At 39.7% G+C, this 20,300-nt stretch overlaps 1 protein-coding gene and 1 long non-coding RNA gene across 7 annotated transcripts in view; one reads left to right on the plus strand and one right to left on the minus strand.

Annotated features, from left to right (window-relative positions):
• The window catches only part of LOC140466702 (uncharacterized), a 37,575-nt gene extending 26,323 nt beyond the window's left edge, over positions 1-11,252 (plus strand). For 2 of the 3 annotated variants that reach the window (XR_011955265.1, XR_011955266.1), the window contains one exon: positions 175-8,795. This is a non-coding gene — a long non-coding RNA (uncharacterized lncRNA). Of the gene's footprint in view, positions 1-174; positions 8,796-9,008 lie in introns of those variants that run through there. The other variant, XR_011955263.1, reaches the window with a different exon arrangement.
• Positions 1-20,300, minus strand: part of eps8a (EGFR pathway substrate 8a, signaling adaptor) — a 220,019-nt gene that overhangs the window by 125,530 nt on the left and 74,189 nt on the right. The window contains exon 1 of one of the 4 annotated variants that reach the window (XM_072562186.1): positions 15,205-15,225. The exons of the other annotated variants lie outside the window; for them this stretch is intronic. The gene's annotated coding sequence lies outside the window, so the exon portion shown is untranslated. Of the gene's footprint in view, positions 1-15,204; positions 15,226-20,300 lie in introns of those variants that run through there. 4 annotated transcript variants of the gene reach the window in all.

Consider the following 20,300-nt stretch of genomic DNA (forward strand, 5'->3'; position numbering starts at 1 on the left):
ATGAGCAGGTGGGTCTTCTACCCAGGTTCTGTGATCGAGGGGTAGGGACACAACCAAGGCAACACAAAGTGTGCAGCCTGTGCTTCATTTGTAAGCAGCCTTTTTTATTGCGTTTGGGTGGTGAGCCCTTAAGATGGTTTTCATTTTATTCTTCTTTTCTCTTCTTCCTTCAAGTATATTTTTAGTTTGTTCTGTTTTACTCACCTTATGGGGAAAGCTCCATTGTAGAGGGAACAGCATCAGGGTCCAAAACGTGACAGCACCTGGGGCTCGAAGCGTGACTTTGGCACTCAGCAACAAGACATCTGGTAGCCGGGCAGAACTCTAGTGGTCAACAGCATCGTGGCATCGTTGAGGCGGCTGGCAAACCTCAGCAGGAATCTGCTGGCCAGCAGCAAGGCAGCAAAATGAAGCTTGATCCCCCTTGCTGGAGGGAAACAAGCCCACATGGGGAGTGCAAGTCTTTGCAGGGAAAGCCCAGCATGGAGGTTCTGCAAGCCCATGGTTTAAGGCAAAGTGAAATGCTTAACCTTCTTTTGTACCTAGATACCTTTGTACTCAAGGTGGTGCCAGGAATGGCAACTTTGTACACTTTTCACTATATTTCTGTATCCCTGTACTTGAGCATAGAAATAAAATCTATTTCTAATTCTCAATATTGGAAAAAGTGCTAATATAAAAATGCTAATTTCAGCTGAACAAATCCACAAAGTAATCTCTTCCATCCAACATATCTTGGTTCTCATGCTAAAAATCAAAGCCCAGCAAAAACTCTAGTGTTGCAATAATCTCAATTATTTTGATTAACATTAAGTATCAGTATTTTAATGCCATTAATATTGAACTTTAATGGGATAAAGGCACAATCCAACAACTTTCTAGTTGAAATAAAATTAACTAAAATGAACTACATTTGACTCTACCTTAGATGCCGCCAGCAGCTATTAGTCAAACTAGACTTTAAGATTGAACTCAGTCATCATATTCATCATTAATTTGATGAATATCAGACTTGGACATGCAGGACAACCAGACAGCAGGCAAAACAAAATTACTTTGATTCCATCATTGAGCACAGGATATATATTTGAACTTGCAATATAATTCTATACTGCGGATGTCTTTGCATTTATCTTTGCAACAACATGCTGTTTTGTCAAACTTCTTTTCAGAAGTCAATTTACATAAAATTGAACATACACTCAGCTGCACGCTTGCAAAACTGTACAGTAGGCTTACACTAGCTTTCTTGAATTGGTATCAAATTTGTTCCAGTTGCATACTCTTTTCCCATAGCCCTATTTTCTCTTCAAAAGACCAAGTAATTTATTTTTGAAAGTTTCAGTAGTAACTGCTTTCACCCACTCTTTCCAGCAGTGCATTCCAAACTGTATCAACCCACTGAGCAAAGTAATTTCTCTTCATCTCTAGATTTTAGACTTTTTACCAGCTATTTTAAATCTGTATCATCTGGTTACCCACCCTCCTCTGCCATGAAAACAGCTTCTCCATAACAGAATACATCAATTTCAAGCACTTCCATCATATTTCCAATTGCACATTATTCCAACTTGCTCACAAGTTCCCTTTGCTCCAATTTAGTGGTAATCTCCACAGTTGGCCCAGTCCTACTTACATCTCAAATGCTGTCTACGTTATGAGATTCCATGACCAAACAAGGCTTAAAGGTAGAGTGTTAAAACATCTTAAAATCTCTGGTGCCCTTCATATAGTAAATCCAGTTGTAGGCACCTCAGGGTTTGCTCTTCATTCAAACAAAAAATGGAAAGGTTGACTTTTAAGCAGAAGATTAGATACACTGGACCCAGTGTAAAACTATAATTACGAATCAAGCACTGTACATAATACTCTAATACACATCGTAAATAGGATTTTAATAAATATTAGTTCTTCACTAGAAAATCAAACAGCATTGGAAACAGAAATGTGTTTTTAAGTGTCATATTTTACTTGAATGCTATGAAGAATTTGAATCTATCACTCAACTTCAATCCCAAAAGTAATAGAGCTATTAAAAAGGCAAAAACCTAAAAACAGAGAAAGACAGGTCAATTAACCTGAAATCTGGCATTGGAAAAAACACTGGACTTTATGAAGTCTACCAACACAAAATTCTGATATGACCACATTCAACATAGGTTTACAAGAAGTGAAATAATGCTCAACAAATTGACGATTTTGTTTGCGAGCATTTCACTAGTAGGGTAGCACTGCTGCCTCAAAAGCGCCAGGGACCCGGGTTTGGTTCCTGCCTCGGGCAATGGTCTGTGTGGAGTTTGCACGTATTCGCCGAGTCTGCATGGGTTTCCTCCCACAATCCAAAGATGTGCTAGTCAGGTGAATTAGCCAAGTTGCCTATACTGTCAGGTGCATTAATCAAGGACAAATATAGGGATGGGGAATAGGTCTGGATGGGTTACTCAGTAGGTCAGTGTGGACTTGTTGGGTCGAAGGGCCTGTTTCCATTCTGTAGGGACTCTAATTAAAAGAATAACTAGTACATGTGGATGTAAAAGACTTCGATTTCCAGATGTCATTTGCTAAGATGGCTCATGGAGTTGGGGGGTTAATATAAAAACATGAATAGAGTCCTAGCTAACAGATAGTAGGAAGCAGATAGAGATAAAAAGACAAATCAGTAGCTGACTATTGGAGTGCCACAAGGATCAATGCTGTGACATCAGCCACTAACAATATGCATTAATGACTTGGACAAACAGACAAGATCTTAACTAGAAGCAGGAGTAGGCAATTCAACTCAAATTTGCTCTGCTATTCAATACAATCATGGCCTAATCTCATTTTGGCCTCAACTACACTTTCTTGCCTACTTCCCAAAACCTTTTAACCTATTAATAATTAAAAATCTGTCACATGTTTGAATTGATTCTGCGTGCACCATACTTTGGGATAGTGAATTCAATTGAGTCTCAATCCTGAGAGAAGTAATGCCTCTTTAACACATTTTAGCCTTAACAATGACTACTTGTGCGAGATTGCACCACTAGGGGAAACAGCTCATTCTTTGACACTCTTGAGCACAAGCCTAACTGCTCAATCTCACTTCATAAAACAAGGCTTTCATCTCTTGAATTCATATAGTGAACCTTCTCTGAACTACCTCAATGCAATTACATCCTTCAAGGGTTAAAAGCTGTGTGCACTATTTTAGGTGCTGTCTCACTAACACCTCATACAATTGCAACAACACTTGCCTACTTAGAGGTGCCATTACATTAGGAGTAAATACCAAAATTCCATTTACCCTTTATTAGCTACTACATCTACATGCTAGCTTTCAGAAACTCATGCACAAGGACACCCAGATGTCTCTGCATCAAAGTTATTGATATTTTTCTCCATTTAAGTAAGTTGGCTTTTTATTCTTCTGGCCAAAATGGATAACCTGCCAAGCTCCATCTGCCAAATTTTGGCCCATTCACGTAACCTATACATATCCATTTGTAAATTCCTTATTTTGTCATTACAAGATATTTTTCTACCACTTTACTGACATCTGCAAATTTGGTTTTAGTACTTTCAATCCCTGCATCTAAGTCACTAAGATTGTAAGCATTTGGGGCCCCTGGGGGACAAACTCTCTGGCACCCCATGAGCTACATCTTGCCAACCAGAAAAGACCCACCTTATTGCAACTCTGCTTTTTGTTTGTTCAGCAATCCTCTATCCAAAATATTATTTCACCTCTAACCCAATGTGATTTTACTTTGAGTATAGGTCCTTCTGCTGTAGCTATAACACATTTTGTCAATATGAATTTGCTGTAACATGACAGATAAATTTGGGATGCTGTTTCTAAAGCGTGAACTTTTAAGATGTGCATTGGCTGTAACATGATTACATCACCAACACTAAGCACTGTTTTTAAAGGTGATGTTTCTCTTATGCTTTATTTTTAAAAGGAGGATGTTTCTTCCTCTATGGAATATATTTCAGCTGGGAAAAATTCTTAAATGTCTGTCACAGTTCATAAACTGTCCTACCTTTTTAGTCTTTTTACTGTGATGATACCATGGCCTTAAGAGGGGTGTGTCCTGCTTTTTTTAAAAATGAAGGTTGAAACAGAAGTGTCAAGCAATCTGCTCCAAACCCAACAAACAGTTTTAAGGCCTTGTTTTTTTTTAAAGAAAAGTCAGAACAATAGAAGCAACCTGAATGGGTAGGTCAAGATGTGACAGAACCAAGAATTTTTTTTTAGTTGTAGCCTTCAGCAGCAGTTGCTGGGGCCTTGAAGTTGGATACGGAAGCTCTTATTCCTCTCCTTCACAACTAAAAGCTCAAGTCCTGCTGCTAGAATTGCATGAGAGACAAGTGTACTGAATTTTTCTTTGCCAAGGTTTATGAGATGGCACTATTTTGGAACAGTTAATTGGTAGTTAGCATATATATTGTAAAGCATTTTGATAAGAGTTAATTAAGCCTATTATTTTCTTTTGTCTATATTTAATTATAGAGCATGAATAAATTAAGTTTTATTTCAAGCATGGTATTTTGACCAAAGTGCATCTAGAACACAACGCCTTACACTTACCTCTTTAAAACAAAAGGAGTCTGGGTTTAGACTACCTTAATATATATTTTTTGAGATGGTTTTGTCTGGTCCATTACAATACCCAGTACACTCAAGCCAAATCTGTCCTCATATTTAATATCAGAAGACTGTTGTGGTACTCAGGTTTCCCATCCTCAAACAATTTGCAATTCCAGCATGCCATGGTCACTCATCCCGAAAGGATCCTTCACTCTGCGAACGTTAATTCATCCATCTCAATGCACAATATCAAATCCAAAACAGTCTGCTCCCAGTTTACTCCAAGAAATATTTTTTAATACACATTCTGAACTCTTCACTCAAGATTACCCATGCCAATTTGAATAATCCAGTCCATATGCATATTAAAATTATCAGGTGATTAATGTTAGATTTTTCTTCGTATTCCCTGTTTTATCCTACTGAGGAGCTAACACTCGAAGACCTACTGATTACTTCCACCAGGAACTTTATTCCCTTCCCATTTGTTCTTTCTGCTTAAACTGTTTTTTGAGATCTTGGTCACCAGTGCCAAAATAAATTTCGGTACAGCACTGATCACTTCCTTTGCTCCAAAAATCCAACTCCATCTCTTTTTCCTTTGTCTATCCTCCCAAAACAAGGGAGTGTATCTGGATGGGATGCTCTTCAGGAGGGTCGGTGTGAACTCAATGGGCTAAATAGCCTGCTTCCACACTGTTGGGATCCTATGAATTATGAAAACATTGAACATCCTTGGATATTCAATTCTCAATCCTGGTCTCCCTGTAACTATGTCTCAGTAGTCACCACTAAATCATACACAATTGTCAATAACTGCATTATTGACTAATTTTATTCCAGTTGTGGCACACATTCAGATACAAAGTCTTTAAACTTGGCCTATTATCAAACATCCCTATCCTCTGACTCCTACAAGAGCAAAGTAAATTTGCTGACTTTACTAAACTAGCTGGGAATGTATGCACTGAGAAGGACCCAAAGGCAAAATAAATACAGACCAATTAAGTGAGTAGGCAATACAGGACAAGGCAAAACTTCAAATTTCTCCAGTTTCCTCATTTCCCCTCCCCCCCACTTTGTCTCAGTCAAATCCCTCGAACTCCACACCGCCTTCCTAACCTGCAATCTTCTTCCTGACCTCTCCGCCCCCACCCCACTCCGGCCTATCACCCTCACCTTGACCTCCCTCCACCCATCGCATTCCCAACGCCCCTCCCCCAAAAACCCTCCTCCCTACCTTTTATCTTAGCCTGCTGGACATACTTTCCTCATTCCTGAAGAAGGGCTTATGCCCGAAACGTCAATTCTCCTGTTCCTTGGATGCTGCCTGACCTGCTGCGCTTTTCCAGCAACACATTTTCAGCCAACATCATCCCTGCGCCTAACAAGGCTCATGTAGCATGTCTCAATGACTAACTTCGGTGGTCATGAATTGCTTTGAAAGGCTGTCATGGCATTAATCAACTCCAGCCTCCCAACTACTCTTGGCCCACTCAATTTGCCAATCGGACCAGCATATCCACTTCAGATGCCATATCACTTGCCCTTCACTCCTCCCTCGAACATCTCGACACCAAGAACAGCTACGAAAGAATCCTACTCCTTGACTACAGTTCAGCCTTCAACATTATTATCCCCTCAAGACTGATTACTAAACTTAGTGACCTTAGTATTCCTGGTGAAGGACTTTTTCCTGAAACGGCGACTTTACTGCTCCTTGGATGCTGCGCTTTTCCAGCACCACTAATCCAGAATCTGGTTTCCAGCATCTGCAGTTGCTGTTTTTACCTAGGGTGACCTCAGACTAAGCCCAACTCTCTGCAACTGAATCCTCAGTTTCCTGACCCACAGGCCACAGTCAGTGAAAGCTGGGGACAATATTTCATCCTCACTCAAACAACACCGGAGTCCCCCAGGAGTGCATACTCAGCCCCCTACTATACTCACTGTATACACATGACTGCATCGCCAAATACCAGACTAATGCCATTTACAAGTTCGCTGATGACACCACCATAGTCAGTCGAATCTCAGATGGCAACGAAACAAACAGACTACAGATGGGAGGTTGAAGACCTGGTAAAATGGTGCACTGAGAACAACCTAGCTCTCAATGCCAGCAAAACCAAGGAACTCATTATTGACTTTTGGCGGATGCTACTAATGCCCCCCTACACATTAACAGCACAGAGATGGAACAAGTGGACAGAGTCAAGCTCCTGGGAAGTGGTCATCCACAATAAGCTTTCTTGGACTCCATGTGGATGCACTGGTTACAAAGACCCAACAACGTCTCTTCTTCCTCAGGCAGTTGAGGAAATTTGGCATGGCGGCAAATACCCTTGCCAACTTTTATAAGTGCGCCAGCGAGAGCATTTGTCTGGATATATCACTACCTGGTATGGCAACTGTACCATTCAAGATCGGAGACAATTACAATGAGTGGTGAACTCTACCTGGACAATCACAAGGGTCAACCTCCCACCTATAGAATCCAACTACCAGGCCCACTGTCAAGGGAAGGCCACCAGCATTCTCAAAGATCCATCCTACCCTGGCAATGTTTTTCTACAACCTCTACCATCATGGAGAAGGTACAGAAGCCTGAACACAAGCACCAGCCATTTTCAAAACAGTTTCTAACCTACTGTTAGAATACTGAATGGACACTCAAACTTTTAACATTTGCCTATACCTGTGTTTTTGTTTTGCCGTTGTTTACCTATTATTTACGTATCTATGCTACTTAACTATGTGATCTGCCTGTATTGCTCAAGACAAAGCTTTTCAGCGTACCTCAGTACACGTGACACTCCATTCAATTCATTCAGAAAATGATGTGAAATGCTTCAAGATTGATACTCAGTTGGACATTCCCTTATGGAAAAAAGAAAGTGAACATTCAGGTACAAAGTTATCATCAAGACAAATAGCATGCTGATCTTTGCTGCAAGCAGATTTAAGTACAACATTATCAACTCCTCCAAAACTGTAGAAGGCTGGGGAAATCGAAAAACATGGGTCAATCTTAGGGTAAAGGAATACAATTTCAGGCTAAAATGCTAATTTTTCACTCAATGGACTGTCAATCATTGGAATTCTCTAAGATGTGGATGCTCCACATTTGAGCATTTTCAAGCAGACAGACAGATTTTTAGTCTCAGAGCATTAAGGAATATGAGGGGAAGACAGGAAAGTGAATGTGAAGTAGAGGATGAGCCACAAAGGACTGAATGGCAAAGCAGCCTCGAGGAGCTATGTGATCTTGTTCAGTTCCTATTTCCTATGCGGTCATGTTAATAAACAAAACAATTTAGATTCCAGCCTACACAACCAGTTTATCTCAGGTTCTTTAGATCATAAAAAGAATTTTAACACCCAGGGAATTTCCAGCAATTACCAGAGATAAATACACAGGCTTCAAGTTTACTTATTGCAACTTACATTTAATAGTCACCCTTATTAAATCCACTCAGCATTGGCATATAGTGACATCCAAGAAAATAAATAAGGCAAAGGGATACCTATATACCGGTCATGCATAGGCTAATCTACATCTGATTAAAGGAATATGCTGTGGGAAGGGCAAAACAAAGGAAATTCCTCAACAATTAGAAAGATCGTTGTAAAAACTAGAAGAACTGCAGATGTTGTAAAATCGAACAAAGTCAAGTTTCTGGAAGAGCTCAGCAGGTCTGGCAGCATGAGAAAAGTTAATGTCTTGGTTCCATGACCCTTCCTCAAAACAGATTGTTGTACATGGTCCCTCAGATTTGAGCACATTAATGACTCATTAAAACATTCATGAGATTCACAAAGGTTGGTTAAAAAGTCAGCAGTACAGGGGAACCTCGATTACCTGAATATCGGATTTCCCGAAGATTCAAGGTTCCACAAAAATGTTACAAAGAGCTAAGCGTATGCGCTTTGCCTGTACTGAAGATGTGAAGAAGCTGGCAAAAACAAAGAAACAGAAGCAGCTCAAGCATCAGCAATTGGATATTTTTAGGTAGGGGTTGTTACACAGCCCTTTGCAAAATTAAGTGAATTAAAGTATTCCCAGCACTTTACAGGACCATTCATTTAAAAAGGCTGAGAATGTAAACACATACACGATGCGGGGCTTCAGTCTTTCTACTGCGTGACCGAGTACCCAGAAACTGATACTGGAAATGGTCTTGATCCCGAACAGCTGCTACGGTTGCTTGTTTAATGCTGGGTTTACTACTTCTCATTTTAACTTGTGATTTGCAGACTGCAAAGATAAGTTTGTTTAAATGACATACTCATTAAAATTATAGATTTAAACAAACTCTTGGTAGACCACAGCATCAGATCAGTATGGCTTCCACTGTTTAAGCTAAAATCGATTATCCGAATAATCAATTATCAATTTCATTTGAATAATCTGAGATTCCTCTGTATATAATAGTACCACGTGCCTGAGAGCCAACAGAAGACTAAAGAAACAAACAGGAGTAGGCTGCTCAGGGCCTTGAGTTAGCTCCACCATTCAACATGATCTTGGCCGATTCAACAATATGCTCACACTATGGATCTCCTCTACATTGGGAAGACAAAACACGACAAGGTGACCAGTTTACCTGGGCTTTGTTCACAAAAGTGATCAAGCTTCCAGTTGCCTACCTGTTCAACATGCCGCTCTGTTCCCATGCCAACATTGCTGCCTCAGGATTGTAGTGCTCCAGCAATGCTCAACACAAGCATTTGATAGAATGAAAGGCACCCTTATTCAAACATAAAAAGATCCCTAGGGGACTTGACGGTAGATGCAGTAAAATTGTCTATCTTTGTGGTTAGTCTAAGGTCAGAGGGTATAATCTCAGAATAAGGGGTCAGCCATTCAGCAAAGAGATGAAACAGAATTTCTTCTGATAGGGCAGTGAATCAGTGAAATTTTGCTTTAAATTGGAGAAGCTTAGTCATTAAGTACATCCAAGGCTGAAATAGACAGATTTATTAATCAGCAAGGGAGTCAGTGGTTATGGGGATAAGGTAGAAGACTATTTGAGGATTCCCAGATCAGCCAGAATCTTAATGAATGGAATTGATGCATAGAGTGGATTCTCAGTTCCTATATCTTAGTGTCAACCTCTTCCTCCATCTGTGCGCATGACACATTGAATGTTAAGTCTACAGCCATATCTAGAGTGCAGATTCTAGTCCATGAAGGATAGTCTCCCTTTCACCTTGAGACACTGAGGGAAGAGGTTAACATTAAATTGACTGATTGGCTTCCTTGCATTAACACTATCCCCCCAGTCAGATATGAACCAGGCATTGCAAAATAAATTTTCCATAGCAAGGAAAGCTAAAATGATCTTTCCAGGAACTACCATATACTCACCCTTTACAGCTGTGTCTAACAAATATTTTGCAAATGACCAACTTTGGAGCAGATCAAACATAACAAATATGGCTGATTAATCATCCTCCTTAGAAACACATTTCAGAGGAATGATTAGGAATACATATGGATTTCATTTATTTTAGAATATGAACTGCTGAATTCATTTAATGCATCAATTTGCCTCAGTGGCAACACAGTCAACTTAGAAGGTTAAAGTTCAATCTGCAACCACTCCCTATCGCACCCGTATCAGGACTTGAGCAAATAACAAGTACTGCTTTGTCCATGATCAGATAATCTTCTGGCTTAGTGCACCTGAAACATGTCCATTTGTTATTGCCTAAGAGAAACCTGTCTTGGTGAGCATTCAGGATAGTCAGGTGTTTTCCATTTGGTGTGAACTCTTTTTGGACTTTCCTATGCAAGTCATGTGAAAGTTAGAGGTAGACAACTTCTAGGTGCACCGCTTGAAAAGAAGTTTGTTATTTAAAGCCTTTTTTCCTCAATCACCAAATACCAGATCTGCTTCAGAGAAGTAATGTGGTTCCAAATGTCATTATTTTCCTTCATGTTAGTTTAAATTTTGATGTAATTTTCAATTTAGATAAATCACAATGCTTTCAGCAATGTAACACTTGCCCTTGCTTGAAAAAAGGTATTCATACGTAATGTAAAATTGCTCAGGAAGAACTGTCAAATGTGACATAGGAAAATCTTTTAATTAGTTACTTAACTTCACTGGATCATTTTGTTGATCTATATTGATATTACTTTCTGTTGACTGAGGATTTCAGTTCATTTCAGAACCAAATAAAACAAATTCCTTCTTTTAACAACTGTCATATGCAGCATTTTAGATTAAAAATACATCTAAACTTGCACTTGTGTTTAAAGCTCAAATTTCGATTGGAGGCGATGCCTAACACCCAAGTTGAACAACTGTTTTCTACTTTAATCTTCATCATCCTCAAATTACTAGGACTCATGCGAAATCATTGAAATCAGGCAACAAGGTTTGAAGTGATCAAGTTCACCAAAAACAGTGACTATTAGCAAGAGGACAGAAGAAGAAAACCAATTTCTGAAGTTCTAAAGCAATACTAACAAAACTCTCCTGTTGTCATCGATTTACAATATTAAACTTTTGATCCAAACACAAACATTAGAGACTTCAAGGCACCAGTCTCCTTTTCCTCAGCTGCCCCTTGCAGCTTCTGACAATCCCAATATTGTGGAGATGCCGGTGTTGGACTGCAGTGGACAAGGTGAGAAGCCACGACACCAGGTCACCTGGCAAAGCAGCGCTCTAAAAGCTTATGATTTCAAATAAACTTGTTGGACTATAACCTGGTGTCTTGTGACTTCTGACCTTATTTAGAATCAATTTTCTCCATTGCCACAGCTTCAATAGAAGCTTAATATCAAACACTACCAATCTGTTTCCAATACAGTTCTACAAGGTACGATACAGAGTGCAGCTTCAAAGAGTGGACTAACACAATGGTCCAAAACACTCGAAAGCTTCATGATAACCATACCATATGGTGAGAAAAAAGTGCTAAACATACTAATACATCGTTGTGGTTCTGTTCGCCGAGCTGGGAATTTGTCTTGCAAACGTTTCGTCCCGTGTCTAGGTGACATCCTCAGTGCTTGGGAGCCTCCTGTGAAGCGCTTCTGTGCTGTTTCCTCCGGCATTTATAGTGGCCTGTCTCTGCCACTTCCGGTTGTCAGTTCCAGCTGTCCGCTGTAGTGATCGGTATATTGGGTCCAGGTCGATGTGTTTGTTGATAGAGTCTGTGGATGAGTGCCATGCCTCTAGGAATTCCCTGGCTGTTCTCTGTTTGGCTTGCCCTATAATGGTAGTGTTGTCCCAGTCAAATTCATGTTGCTTGTCATCTGTGTGTGGGGCTAAGGATAGCTGGTCGTGTCGTTTCGTGGCTAGTTGGTGTTCATGGATGCAGATAGTTAGCTGCTTTCCTGTTTGTCCTATGTAGTGTTTTGTGCAGTCCTTGCATGGGATTTTTTTCACTACATTAGTTTTGCTCATGTTGGGTATCGGGTCTTTCATTCTGGTGAGTTGTTGTCTGAGAGTGGCTGTTGGTTTGCGTACAAGGTATTCGCCAAAAACGGATACCCTCGCAATTTCATCAATAGATGCCAAAAGGGAAAGACAACAGAACGAGGACATGCCGCAACGCAAAGGACTAGCCACACTACCATACATCAGGAGCATTTCTGAACTGACAGCCAGACTACTGCGACCACTAGGACTCATAGCAGCACACAAACCAACAGCCACGCTTAGACAACAACTCACCAGAAGGAAGGACCCGATACCCAACATGAGCAAAACCAATGTAGTGTACAAAATCCCATGCAAGGACTGCACAAAACACTACATAGGACAAACAGGAAAACAGCTAACAATCCGTTTCCACGAACACCAACTAGCCACGAAACGACATGATCAGCTATCCTTAGTAGCCACACACACAGACGACAAGCAACATGAATTCAACTGGGACAACACTACCATTATAGGGCAAGCCCAGAGAACAGCCAGGAAATTCCTAGAGGCGTGGCACTCATCCACAGATTCAAACAACAAACACATCGACCTGGACCCAATATACCGACCGCTGCAGCGGACAGCTGGAACTAACCACCGGAAGCGGCAGATTCAAACCACCTATAAATGCCGGAGGAAAGACCACAGAAGCGCTTCACAGGAGGCTCCCAAGCACTGAGGGTGTCACCTAGACAGGGGACGAAACGTTTGCAAGACAAATTCCCAGCTCGGCAAACAGAACCACAACAACGAGCACCCGAGCTACAAATCTTCTCCCAAACTTTGAACGTACTAATACAACGATTATAGCTGACATTCATTCACCCACAATGCAAATGCCAGCTCTTTGTAATGTGAATTTATTTTTGATTGCTATTGCATTGCCCTCCCTCTTGCTTTGCAGGGGACATAAATGCTAACAAGAATAAGACAACTTGGGTTCATGCCCAAGTTCTCTCTTGCACAGATGTGCCATATCCCAGCAGCTGAATACTGGAGTCACAACTTTTTCAGCTGCACTGCAGGTACAGAGTTCAGGTTTAGCCTCACCACACTTTGAGAACCCATTCAGGCTGTTGCTGTACTGGTTTAATTGTAACTTCACTTCAGTAGAGAAAGGGAACCTGCTAGTGCACACAATAAACAACGAAATCTTCCTAAACCTCCAGGCTTCAATTGTCAGTGGAACAGAAAGTAATCATATACATTTCAGTAAAATGAGAAAATTTCATCTCAGGAAAATTGCAAGAGAACTTCCAACCGTGAGACATTCTACCTTTGTAAATTCAATCTTTTTGAGAAGAGAATATGATAGAACGTGAATCAACGTGGTTGCAAATACATTCAGTATGGCATGCTAAACATTTTTTGTTCAAAAGAAAACCGGTCATCTGTCCGCCCACCCCTTCACTCAGGGATGTGCAACAGTATTAAGGTTCTTTTCCTGAGGTTTCACACGCAAGATGCAATTCGCACACACTAGCTTCTGCAAACAGTTAAAGTTTATTAAAGCTTGTACAAGCTGGGTGACCTCTTGGACTCTCCTCGCAGGCATGCAGAGTCAGAGAAGCCCTGAATATAAAGAAAACACATCCCTTCATAGAGGTCAGTTGGTAATGCTCAGATACTCTGGCCACTCCCTCACAGTCCATGTTATCGCAGGGACAATGGTAAGATGAGATCATCCGCTGAGATAATGCAAATGTAAATGCCCTAATCCTCAGGAATCGTTATGCAGACGATTTCCTGACTCCGGTGACGCCGCATGATGATGCGGGTGCGACATATCAAGCTTTGGAGGATGGCTATGAAGGCATTTCTGAATGGAAGAGGCAGATGGATATTTAATTTGATAATAGTAGGGGAGTAGTATCAAAATGACTGTCTAAAATGGAGTGAGAGTCATCTGCATTTCTACATTAATGTCATCCCCACGTACTTCCAGGATGGGGAGTCAGTGAAGTTTAACCTTGTAATATTACATTCATGCCCAGAGAGATAGTCTAATTTAATATTAACATTACAACACCTCCTAAAAGGGCAGCAGTGGTGGGTGAGGGCTGGCTGCAGAGCTGAATATTGCAATGGAGTGGCAACACCCTCACATACCCCTTCCACCCACATTCTCAAATCTGAGAAACCTTGCAACTCACCATCCCTGCTTCCACCAAAGCGCAAGTCTCCAAGTCTCTTCCCTGACCTCTCATTGGGTGGGTATGCAAGGACGTCACTCACTGAATGTGGTGACGTTGATTGCATGTAAGCAAATGCTTTCCAAGGCCTGTCCTGTCACAGCCAGGTGACGTTAAAAGGTCACATCAACCCTATTGCTGGATGGATAACCACTCCATTCTTGAGTCTGTCATGAGATGGGAGCATTGTGAGGCCAGCATTTTTCACCCATCCCCAATTGCTCTTGAACTGAGAGGCTTGCAAGACCATCTCAGAAGGCAGAAATAATCAAAACGTGGATCAAACCACAGAAGGATGGCAGGTTTCCAACTCAAAAGGAGTTAGTTAACGAGATTGTTTTCATGCTCACCATCTCTGAAACTAGTTTTATTTTCCAGATTTAGTTAGCAAATTTAAATCCTATCAGCTACCAGGATGAGATATGAATCCATTTCCCCAAAGCGTAAATCTGGGTCTCTGGAATCCAGTATATTATGCCACCACATCCCCATTATATTTAAGCATAGTCACTGTTACTGTGCATAGAAGATGGCAGCCAAATTTATGTACAAGTTTTCAAAACAGTAATGCAAGAGAGATCACAATCTGTTCCAGAAATATTCATTGAGGAATATCAGCTGAAGCACAAATCATCTCTTCATCTTGAAATAGCAAGATGGAATAATTTCCATTCATTTGGCAAAGCAAGCAGGGCGTAGCTTTAACAACCCAACCAAAGAATAACAATGCTGACACTTTTCATCAAGTTTGCAGTTAGATTTGGACCTGTAAATCATCTAACTCAAGGTGAGAATATTAACTCAACCATGGCTGACTTGTACCAACTTATTACTTACAAAAACAGGCCACCTTCAAGTGACAAGGTAGTTGCATACAAGGCCATCTATAATGCTTTACACAACGAACAATCGTAAAAATCCTCAGATATAAAAAAAGCAAGCAATGTATTCTGCTCCTAAAACGACAAATGTTTGAAATGTAGAGTCCAAATACCTTGATATGGAGAGTTGAGTGCAATCCCAGGTCAGCCTATAACATGGCAATGATCAACATGAATATCTAGTGCACCATGGGTCAGAGTGCTGCTATAATACAAAATGACATTTTCAAAAGTGGGTGTCATCAATTGCTAATAAACCCGAGCACATGAACTTTAGAGATTTAAATTCAGGCACAGTCAACAGTAATAAACTGCATGTTACTGGGGAAATTTTCAATTATACATCCCCTGTAGAAATTACAAGGATTCTGAAAAGTGTTGTAGATAATTCATTTGGCTATTCTTTTCCCATGATGAATGGGGTACAATGGTATTAGTCATGAGTAACCAGATCAATTGCAATATTTATTTGGCCTGATTTTGAACAAAATGGTCAGTGGAATCCACAACAAAAGTGTGATACCAAAGATCAAAACATTAATATATACAACATATGGTCCAGCTTACTGGCTTTGGCAGAAATGGTTAAGTCAGGACTTTTACAACTAAAAAGATGTCATGTGAAAACAGTTAGCTAGTCGTGACACACAAACTAAACTACAGGTCAAGGTTTAATATTTGTACTTCATACAGATTGCTCTGATTCAATTGCAACATCTTTCTTCCCTTGCAAAATTCTTACATTTACAGGAACATGTATATTTGAAACCCTCAGTCTCAACATTCATCCACATATCAGGTATCTTAGCACCAAGTGAAGATGCACATTCCTTGTTTTTGCTCCTGAAATGCAGAGCCCCACAGAATTTCATCTGACATCACTGCAGTTCATTAATAGGCTTTCCTTAGTCCTCTTCCGCCATTTTAGAGAATTCAGTAACTAACCAATCTCTTGATGGCTTCTACTCAAAATTGAGGCTATCCAGCCAGCCTGACATTCATTAGCAGCATTTCATATTCAACCTAATGCTAACATAAATCTTCTGGATTTGGTAATATACTTGAACATAAGTCTTACTTCTTGAAATACAGTGGGAAAAAAAAAGTTTTGGACGATCAGAACTTCCAACTGACGTCAATTATGAAACATTGTTTGCATGGTTTTCTGAGACTAGCAGGACTTCAGCATATCTTTAAATATAGGCACCAGAACAACACATGGTCCTTAAAGCATTGTATTAGCATGACATGACTTGCTTATTTTTTAAACTCTAACCCTTTGCCACCTGTCTTCCCAAATACTTGTTAAATTTTAAGGCTAATTTTGTATTCCTTGTACAAGAACACCCAAGTCTCTCTGAATATTAACCTTTAAGAATTTCACCCTTTTAAAAAATATTCTGCTTTTCATTTTTGCAACTCCACATTACACTCCATCTGCCAAGTGACTGCCCATTCACTTCTATGTAATGCTGTCAGAGCAAAAGTAGAGGTAGAGCAAAGCATAAAAGAGAAGGTCCATACCAGGACAAAAGTCTGAACAGCATAAAGACAGAAAAAGCCAAAATTGAACAGCTAAAAGAAACAAAAAAAGGTAAGTCTATATATAACATAACAAAAGCAGAAAATGCAGCAGACAGTCAGCAGGCCTGGAGGCATCTATGGACAAAGAAACAAAGTTAATGTTTCAATTAATATGGTTAAATCTGACTACTTGAAAACCTTTACTTTCCATAAATACTGCCAGATATAATACACAATTTCACTATTTTGTTTTCATTTCAGCATCTACAAAATTTGGCTTTTATAAAAAAAGGAGGTTGAGAGCATCCTTCCACATCAGCTTTTCCCTTTTATTCTTGCCCCCAGCCCATCTTTCGGTGACTCTGTACTTCTTTAACACCTATTGTACTCAACACGTATCAGTTCTAATGAAAATGGTCAAATTGAAATGCCAACTTTTCTTCAAAGATGAGGCTAGAGTTCTGAAGCACTCGTTCACCGCTTTTATTTCAGATCTCCAGCATGTGCACTATTTTGTTGCTTTATTAGCTGCATATTGTAATCAGAATGAACTCAGCAATTCATGACAAGAATGGTCTGAGTCAGAGAACAATTGATAGCAATACAGCACTGTCTAGTTTCTATCTGAAGAAATGGACACTAACACCAGTTTGATTCCACTAGTTGTTATATGACCAGAATCCATCATTTGTGTGGCAAGTTACATATGAGGCAGGGTTATTTGCCTTTGTTTTTAACAAGCCAAATTACCTAACCGAGGGCTGACCACCCATAGCCTAATCAAAGTGCAGAACATACTAACAGTCAGCACTAAGCTCTGGGTTACACCACTTTCAAGTTCGCCAAACCTATCAGTTAACCAATTTTTAACCCATCCTGTTACACATTTCACAGTGCATATGATTTTAAGAAAACATTCTAACAAAAAAAAAATGCACATCTAGTTTAAGCATTTAACTTTAACCAAAAATGGCATTTTCAAGCTTCGACATACATTGGTAACCCAAAAGATTCAGACTTGAAATGTAGCTAATTAAACATAAATTCTAGTACACAACAGAAATTCAGATCTGATCCAACATACAAAAATGATGGGGACAAGTGAATCTAAATATTAAATTTAAATATCTTAACATTACACAGAGTAAACGTGAAGTAAACATTAAGTTTAAATTTTGGATAAATATATGTAAACTATCTTGGGTATATTACCAAAAGCCAGGGATTTTTCTTTTGAAAAATCAACTCTAAAATATTTAGTCCTTCTTTATTTTAGCCACCTTAAAAATTCAAAACATTAAAAAAAAGTCAAATGAAAATATTTGTCTTCTATAAATAAGCATATTACCTCAATTTACAAATTTTGTCATGTGACATTTGTCTGCTGCTACATCCTTATTTTAGCTATTCATCTTCCACATTTCACACAATCTCCTCTCCTTGGGCAAACAGAGGGAAATGATTTCAACTGGATAAACACACTCCCAGTCTAAAAATATCAGCAGTTAGGTGTTGCAAGTGACAAGCTGCAACATTGGCTACTGTCAAAAACATGCTGTGGATTAACATTAGCTTTATTAAAGAATGGGCAACTCTCTACAAGCAGTTGCTGAAACCGAGTTAATCTCAAACATCCAGCAATTGTAACCACCCTACAGTGTATAAACCAGCAGATATACCACGTCAGGTTATGTGGCTTGACACCAGGGCAATCAAAACAAAAAGTCATGGTCATCTTGGAATTTATCTTCAACAGAAAATGTTGTACCACAAAATAGGTACAACATGACTAGCAGTGATCATTCTGACTCAGCAGCCAAATACAAACCAGTAACTTTCAAAGTAGTACTAGAAGTCAGATCATATTCTCTTTGTCAGTGTTTACTTCTTTGAGAACTCAAGTCTAAAAATGTTAATACTGTCATTTTAAGCTTCATGTTCCAATTTTTTTTGCAACTATTCATGTGAATTTACTCTACTAACTCAAACAAACACCAATTACTTATGCTGTAACTGATTAATTGCTGTCATTTTCAATCAAGCCAGCACCTATCAATTCAGATGTATATTATCAAGGCTATGCACCTTGCTTTTAACAAAGTGAACCAAAAAAATCCAAATGCTCTTCAGAGTCTGCAGGCCAAAATAAGCTTAGCAAACCAATCATATTTAAAATTTGTGCAGCATAGAAAATGCAACTACAGCTACAGTAGCCCAGTGAACCTTCTGGAATTCATTTCTGAAGTATTTTGTCAAAGTTAATGTTTCACAGCCAAAATATAAACCCTCTATGCAAATGTAAAACTATTTCAGTGATCACTCACTCCACTATCAAATCTCAAGACACTAATAATCAAAATTGATGATAACACCATTGTGCTTTACTGAAATAATCTTGGAATTTCATCTTGTGTAAAGTTGTCCCATTAATAACTGCATGTACTAATTTTAGAACGATAATCAAATAATCCATATCCCAGTGGTTTGAAGTTAAGTAGCTTTTCACCATACAGATTAATGACTTGGATGAAAGGGCAGACTGTTGTATATCCAAGTCTGCAGACAAAACTAAGTTAAGGAGCACAATAGATTGGGAGCAGCAATCTACAAAAATGACATGATCAATACCATGTGCAGCTCATTGCAATGACATACAGGCATCAGCCAGCACTAGATGAACTGTACGCTACATAATAAAGGGTGCAACTTAAAGACAGGCAAGATCTGGAGAAAAATCAGAAACAAAGTGCAAAGAGACCAATTGAGTCAAACCATAGAGTCAGTCCTATTCCTCACATCCACACTCTACTCTACCTACCTTGCAAGTTTGTTTTCCTCAAAAGCTTAACTTTATTTCCAACATTATCTTAGCACCAGTCTTGTCTTAGGTGACAGAAATTCACCAAATGCAGATATAAACTACATGCTATACTGTCATAGAGGACAACAGCATATAAAACATATCCTTTGGCCAACTTACCCAGGCAGCCCAGTTGTCACAATTAAACTAGTGACATTTGCCTGCATTTGGTCTATATCTATCCTATCCTGTCCAAATGTTTAGGTAATGAAATTGTACTCTGGCAGCCTGTTCCAGACGCTCACCACCCTCTTGAAAAAAACTGCCCTTCTGTATCTCTCCCCTCTCACCTTAAACCTACGCCCTCTAGTTTTAGTCTCTCCAACATGGGGAAAAAGCTATCTATCTTGTCTGTGCCTCTCATGGATTTTATTACAGACCTCTATAAAATCGCCCCTCAGTCTCCTACAGTCCAGGGAAAGAAGTTTCAGCCTATCCAACTTACAACTCAAACCAGGTAGCATCCTCGTAAATCTTTTCTGCACTCTTTCTAGTTTAAGAACATTCTTTCTATAAGTAGGGCAACCAGAACTACACGCAGTACTCCAAATGTGGCCTCACCAAATGTCTTGCACAGATGCCCCAACACCTACTCTCAATGCTCTGACTGATGAAAGCCTTCTTCACCACCCGGTGTACCCATGATTCCACTTTCAAGGAGCTGTGTGTACCCCTACCTCTTTGTTCCATAACACATCCAAGAACCAACCAGTGACTTTTGGTTTGGCCCAAAATGCAACACATTCTTCACTGTCCACTTGTTGCTCCATTCCCCCTCTTCGCCGCCGCCCCCCACCCCGAAGCAAAATGCAAAGAAAAACAGTA

The sequence above is a fragment of the Chiloscyllium punctatum genome, chromosome 44 (assembly GCF_047496795.1).
Source record: "Chiloscyllium punctatum isolate Juve2018m chromosome 44, sChiPun1.3, whole genome shotgun sequence".
Classification (NCBI taxonomy): Eukaryota; Metazoa; Chordata; class Chondrichthyes; order Orectolobiformes; family Hemiscylliidae; genus Chiloscyllium; species Chiloscyllium punctatum.